The following is a 7,500-nucleotide window of genomic DNA, read 5'->3' as shown; positions in this document are numbered from 1 at the left end:
AATGTGTCCGGGATAGCGCCCCCTGGCCGGGCGCGCACTCAGGACCGAGCCCCTGTCGCTCGAGTCCTGGAAGTCCTTAAGAAAGAGGCTGGTCTGAAATCAGGTCGAAAAAATTTTTATGTTTGTCCATCCATGGTTTAAATGTCCCGAAATGTGTCCGGGATAGCGCCCCCTGGCCGGGCGCGCACTCAGGACCGAGCCCCTGTCGCTCGAGTCCTGGAAGTCCTTAAGAAAGAGGCTGGTCTGAAATCAGGTCGAAAAAATTTTTATGTTTGTTCTTCCAGGGTGTCCATGTCCCTAAATGTGTCCGAGATAGCGCCCCCTAGGCGGCCACGCATGTCCGCGTGAGCCCCTGTCCTCAGAGCCTGGAAGAACCATTCGAAAAAAGAACCATCGAAAAGAGGGGGAAAATCCAACTTTTGAGTCCCAAAATAGCTCACTTTGACTCGGACACATTTCCTGCCAATTCGGCCTGTCTAAGCCTGGCGCACCTACTAACGTGATGGGGGTGTTTTGGTAGACCTGGTAAAAACAGGGAAAATCGAAAGAGGCTTAAAGTAGGCTAGAACTCAAGCCTCTCTCGTTGTTGGACTTAGAAAAAATCCGGCTCGAAAAATAAATCCCATTGAAATGCATTGGGCTTGGCGCTGGGATTTTTTTCTAAGTATGTGAACGAAAGAGGCTAAGGAGGCTGGAAGTTAGGCCTCTCTCGTTGTTGGACTTAGAAAAAATCCACTTTTTTTGGCTGGGATTTTTTCTAAGTGTCACATGGAAGAGGCTAAACAGGCTGGAGGCCAGGCCTCTCTCGTTGTTGGACTTAGAAAAAATCCCAAAAGTGGACACTCTGACAAAATCACGCATGTTGACACTTAGGCAAAAAATCCAACTTTTGCTCCACGGAAGAAAGAGGCTAAGGAGGCTGGAACTTAGGCCTCTCTCGTTGTTGGACTTTGAAAAAATCCACTTTTTTTGCACGGGATTTTTTCCAAGTGTCTCATGGAAGAGGCTAGACAGGCTGGAGGCCAGGCCTCTCTCGTTGTTGGACTTAGAAAAAATCCCAAAAGTGGACACTCTGACAAAATCACGCATGTTGACACTTTGGCAAAAAAGCCAACTTTTTTGGACTTGGCCCGGCTTTTCTTCCATTTGTCCCCCACTTGGGCTGGTTCACTCCTGGGTATCTTTTGGTCATTCCCGGGGGCCCCGGAGCTCGCGCAGCTCGCTGCGGGACTTCTGGAACTCCATCCTGGGTAGGATTTTTAATCAATTTCGGACCTTTTTCCAACTTTTTCTCAAATTGTCCCCCACTTTGGCTGGTTCACTCCTGGGTATCTTTTGGTCATTCCCGGGGCCCCGGAGCTCGCGCAGCTCGCTGCGGGACTTCTGGAACTCCATCCTGGGTAGGATTTTTAATCAATTTCGGACCTTTTTCCAACTTTTTCTCAAATTGTCCCCCACTTTTGATGGTTCACTTCTGGGTGCCTTTTGGTCATTCCCGGTGTTCCCGCGGCTCGCGCAGCTCGCTGCGGGGCTTGTGGAACTCCATCCTGGGTAGGATTTTTAATCAATTTCGGACCTTTTTCCAACTTTTTCTCAAATTGTCCCCCACTTTTGATGGTTCACTTCTGGGTGCCTTTTGGTCATTCCCGATGTTCCCGCGGCTCGCGCAGCTCGCGGCGGGGCTTGTGGAACTCCATCCTGGGTAGGATTTTTAATCAATTTCGGACCTTTTTCCAACTTTTTCTCAAATTGTCCCCCACTTTTGATGGTTCACTTCTGGGTGCCTTTTGGTCATTCCCGGTGTTCCCGCGGCTCGCGCAGCTCGCTGCGGGGCTTGTGGAACTCCATCCTGGGTAGGATTTTTAATCAATTTCGGACCTTTTTCCAACTTTTTCTCAAATTGTCCCCCACTTTTGATGGTTCACTTCTGGGTATCTTTTGGTCATTCCCGGGGGTCCCAGGGCTCGCGCAGCTCGCGGCGGGGCTTGTGGAACTCCATCCTGGGTAGGATTTTTAATCAATTTCGGACCTTTTTCCAACTTTTTCTCAAATTGTCCCCCACTTTTGATGGTTCACTTCTGGGTGCCTTTTGGTCATTCCCGGTGTTCCTGCGGCTCGCGCAGCTCGCTGCGGGACTTGTGGAACTCCATCCTGGGTAGGATTTTTAATCAATTTCGGACCTTTTTCCAACTTTTTCTCAAATTGTCCCCCACTTTTGATGGTTCACTTCTGGGTGCCTTTTGGTCATTCCCGGTGTTCCCGCGGCTCGCGCAGCTCGCTGCGGGGCTTCTGGAACTCCATCCTGGGTAGGATTTTTAATCAATTTCGGACCTTTTTCCAACTTTTTCTCAAATTGTCCCCCACTTTTGATGGTTCACTTCTGGGTGCCTTTTGGTCATTCCCGGTGTTCCTGCGGCTCGTGCAGCTCGCTGCGGGGCTTCTGGAACTCCATCCTGGGTAGGATTTTTAATCAATTTCGGACCTTTTTCCAACTTTTTCTCAAATTGTCCCCCACTTTTGATGGTTCACTTCTGGGTGCCTTTTGGTCATTCCCGGTGTTCCTGCGGCTCGTGCAGCTCGCTGCGGGGCTTCTGGAACTCCATCCCGGGTAGGATTTTTAATCAATTTCGGACCTTTTTCCAACTTTTTCTCAAATTGTCCCCCACTTTTGATGGTTCACTTCTGGGTGCCTTTTGGTCATTCCCGGTGTTCCCGCGGCTCGTGCAGCTCGCTGCGGGACTTGTGGAACTCCATCCTGGGTAGGATTTTTAAACAATTTGGTACTTTTTCCTCCTTTTCCTCCATTTTTCCCCCACTTTCGCTGGTTCACTTCTGGGTGCCTTTTGGTCATTCCCGGTGTTCCTGCGGCTCGTGCAGCTCGCTGCGGGACTTCTGGAACTCCATCCTGGGTAGGATTTTTAAACAATTTGGCACTTTTTCCTCCTTTTCCTCCATTTTTCCCCCACTTTCGCTGGTTCGCTTCTGGGTGCCTTTTGGTCATTCCCGGTGTTCCTGCGGCTCGTGCAGCTCGCTGCGGGACTTGTGGAACTCCATCCTGGGTAGGATTTTTAAACAATTTGGTACTTTTTCCTCCTTTTCCTCCATTTTTCCCCCACTTTCGCTGGTTCACTTCTGGGTGCCTTTTGGTCATTCCCGGTGTTCCTGCGGCTCGTGCAGCTCGCTGCGGGACTTGTGGAACTCCATCCTGGGTAGGATTTTTAAACAATTTGGCACTTTTTCCTCCTTTTCCTCCATTTTTCCCCCACTTTCGCTGGTTCGCTTCTGGGTGCCTTTTGGTCATTCCCGGTGTTCCTGCGGCTCGTGCAGCTCGCTGCGGGACTTGTGGAACTCTACCCTGGGTGGGATCGTATGATTTTCAACCCATTTTGGACCTTTTTCCCGACTTTCCCTCCATTTCCCTCCCACTTTCGATGGTCCACTCCTGGGTGTCTTTTGGTCATTCCCGGGACCCGGGAAGCCTCGGGCCTGCGGCGGGACTTGTGGATCTCCATGCTGGGCATGATTTTATGAGTTTTCTGGACTTTCTCTTCCCCGGGACCCGGGAGGCACGCGGCTGGACGTTATGCCCCCTAAAATCCCTCCCTTTGCTCGTAAGGCCAATTTTCCTCCGGATTTACTCTCTATAGACCCCAAGGAAAAAAATACCCGACCGGCGTCCATTTTTGACATCGGTCTCCAATCTAGGGCACGCGGGCCGAAAGCGGTACGCCGGTTCCGAAATCCGGCCCCCGCATTTTTTGGGTATTTTTTGAAAAAAATGGCATTTTTGGGACCGGGGGGACTTGCTGGACTCAGTCCCGGGTGCGGATTTTGAAAACTTTGAGGACTTTTGGATTTTCCCCCAGCTTTTCTCCCCCACTTGCAGTTTGACTTTGCGGGGTGCGTTACGGCTGTGCCGGGCGTCCCTGGACTCGGGTGGCCAGCTGCGGGGCTGGTGGGGGACTGATTTTTGAACACTTTGAGGACTTTTGGCTACTATGCCAGCTTTTCTCCCCCACTTGCAGTGTGACTTTGCGGGCCTTGTTACGGAGGTGCCGGGCTTCCCTGGACTCGGGTGGCCAGCTGCGGGACTCGTGGGACTGATTTTGGAACACTTTGAGGACATTCAACTTCTTTCCCAGCTTTTTTCCCCTCCACTTCCAGTTTGACTTTGCGGGGTGCGTTATGGACGTGCTGGGCATCCCGGAACTCGGGCGGCCGGCTGCGGGACATTTTGCCCTCCTCCAAACCCCAGCCCTCTTTGTTTATCATGCCTATTTTCTGCTGGACACACACCCTCTCTTTTGAGCTGCCTCTTTTTTTTAATTTGGATATGATTTATTGATGAATGGATTTGTTTTCCCCTTTTTAAATGATGGTTGATGTCTACCTTTTTAATACTTGCTTCTGGCTGCAGCCGAGACTTACAGTGTGATGCATCCAACCCCAACCCTGGTTTTTGTTTCCCTTAAAAACTTGGGGAAATGGACAGCTTTTGGGGGGGGCACTTCCAGCAAATGGAGGGACCTATTTGGAATTCCCCACCCGGGTGGAGATCCACGGCGAGCCGGCCTTCCTAAAGGGACAGCAACATGGACACTCTGCCATCATTGCAGCTTCTTTTTTTTTGGGGGGCACTCTGTCATATTTCCAGCTTTTTTTCGTGCTGACTTCCAGCAAATAGAGGGACCTGTTTTGAATTCCCTACCCGGGTGTAGATCCACGGCAAGCCGGCCTTCTTAAAGGGACAGGCACCCCCCTGTCCCTTGACACCTGCTTCCCTCCTCGGCGTCACCGAAATCCCACAAAATGACTCAAAATAGGGCCCCAAATGACATCACTCGGTCCGGTTCTTTGGGTCTCACTCGGGGGCTTCTTTGACTCTGGAAGGCATGGTGAACCAAAAGTAGACACTTGGAAAAAATCCCCACTTTACAAGTTGACACTTTGAAAAAAAATCCCGACTATATAAGTTGACACTTGGAAAAAATCCCCACTTTATAAGTTGACACTTGGAAAAAATCCCGACTTTATAAGTTGACACTTGGAAAAAATCCCCACTTTATAAGTGGACACTTAGAAAAAATCCCGACTTTATAAGTTGACACTTAGAAAAAATCCCCACTTTATTTTGGAAAGGTTGGTACACCAAAAGTGGACACTTAGAAAAAATCCCCACTTTATTTTGGAAAGGTTGGTACACCAAAAGTGGACACTTAGAAAAAATCCCGACTTTGACTTTCGCAGGTCTATTACACTAAAAGTTGACACTCTGTCATATTTCCAGCTTTTTTTTGTGCTGACTTCCAGCAGATAGAGGGACCTATTTTGAATTCCCTACCCTGGTGCAGAACCACGGCAAGCCGGCCTTCCTAAAGGCACAGGCACATGGACACTCTGCCATAAGTGCAGCTTTTTCTTCTAAGGGTGCAGCGGCGGCGGAAGTCCACCGGAGGGCTCCAAATCCCCGCTTTCCTTTTTAGGCTTAAAGTGGCTTTTCCCTCCTTAAAAACTTGGGGAAATGGACAGCTTTTTGGGGGGGCACTTCCAGCAAATAGAGGGACCTATTTGGAATTCCCCACCCGGGTGGAGATCCACGGCAAGCCGGCCTTCTTAAAGGGACAGGCACATGGACACTCTGCCATCATTGCAGCTTCTTCTTTTTTTTTTTCCCCTGTCATATTTCCAGCTTTTTTGTGCTGACTTCCAGCAAATAGAGGGACCTGTTTTGAATTCCCTACCCGGGTGTAGATCCACGGCAAGCCGGCCTTCTTAAAGGGACAGGCACCCCCCCTGTCCCTTGACACCTGCTTCCCTCCTCGGCGTCACCGAAATCCCACAAAATGACTGAAAATAGGACCCCAAATGACATCACTCGGTCCGGTTTTTTGGGTCTCACTCGGGGGCTTCTTTGACTCTGGAAGGCATGGTGAACCAAAAGTGGACACTTGGGAAAAAAATCCCCACTTTACAGGTTGACACTTGGAAAAAAATCCCCACTTTATAAGTTGACACTTAGAAAAAATCCCGACTATATAAGTTGACACTTAGAAAAAATCCCCACTTTATTTTGGAAGTGTTGGTACACCAAAAGTTGACACTTAGAAAAAATCCCGACTTTATTTTGGAAGGGTTGGTACACCAAAAGTTGACACTTAGAAAAAATCCCGACTTTATTTTGGAAGGGTTGGTACACCAAAAGTTGACACTTAGAAAAAATCCCAACTTTTACACTTAGAAAAAATCCAGCTTTTTGTTGCTGACTTCCATCAAATAGAGGGACTTTTTCCATGTTTCTTAACCGGGTGTCGATCCAAGGCGGGTGGGCCTTCTGGAAGCGACACCCTCCTTGACACTTAGAAAAAATCCAGCTTTTTGTTGCTGACTTCCATCAAATAGAGGGACTTTTTCCATGTTTCTTAACCGGGTGTCGATCCAAGGCGGGTGGGCCTTCTGGAAGCGACACCCTCCTTGACACTTAGAAAAAATCCAGCTTTTTGTTGCTGACTTCCATCAAATAGAGGGACTTTTTTCATTTTTCTTAACCGGGTGTCGATCCAAGGCAGGTGGGCCTTCTGGAAGCGACACCCTCCTTGACACTTAGAAAAAATCCAGCTTTTTGTTGCTGACTTCCATTAACTAGAGGGACTTTTTTCATTTTTCTTAACCGGGTGGTGATCCAAGGCAGGTGGGCCTTCTGGAAGCGACACCCTCCTTGACACTTAGAAAAATTCCAGCTTTTTGTTGCTGACTTCCATTAACTAGAGGGACTTTTTTCATTTTTCTTAACCGGGTGGTGATCCAAGGCAGGTGGGCCTTCTGGAAGCGACACCCTCCTTGACACTTAGAAAAAATCCAGCTTTTTGTTGCTGACTTCCATCAAATAGAGGGACTTTTTTCATTTTTCTTAACCGGGTGTCGATCCAAGAATGGTGGGCCTTCTGGAAGTGACACCCTCCTTGACACTTAGAAAAATTCCAGCTTTTTGTTGCTGACTTCCATCAAATAGAGGGACCTATTTGGAATTCCCCACCCGGGTGGAGATCCACGGCAAGCCGGCTTTCCTAAAGGGACAGGCACATGGACACTATTCGCAGCTTCTTTTTTTTTTTTTGGCACTGACTTCCAGCTAAGGGTGCAGCGGCGGCGGAAGTCCACCGGAGGGCTCCAAATCCCCGCTTTCCTTTTCAGGCTTAAAGTTGCCTTTCCCTCTTTAGAGCCTTGGGCAAATGTACAGCTATATTTTGTGCTGACTTCCAGCAAATAGAGGGACCTATTTTGAATTCCCTACCCGGGTGTAGATCCACGGCAAGCCGGCCTTCTTAAATGGACAGGCACCCCCCTCCCGGAACACCTGCTTCGCTCCTCGGCGTCACCGAAATCCCACAAAATGACTCAAAATAGGGCCCCAAATGACATCACTCGGCCCGGTTGTTTAGGTCTCACTCTGGGGCTTCTATGACCCTGGAGGGCATGGTACAGCAAAAGTGGACACTTAGA

The sequence above is a fragment of the Nerophis ophidion genome, unplaced genomic scaffold (assembly GCF_033978795.1).
Source record: "Nerophis ophidion isolate RoL-2023_Sa unplaced genomic scaffold, RoL_Noph_v1.0 HiC_scaffold_184, whole genome shotgun sequence".
In the NCBI taxonomy this organism is placed as follows: Eukaryota; Metazoa; Chordata; class Actinopteri; order Syngnathiformes; family Syngnathidae; genus Nerophis; species Nerophis ophidion.
Note: the sequence above shows the minus strand (reverse complement) of the source record.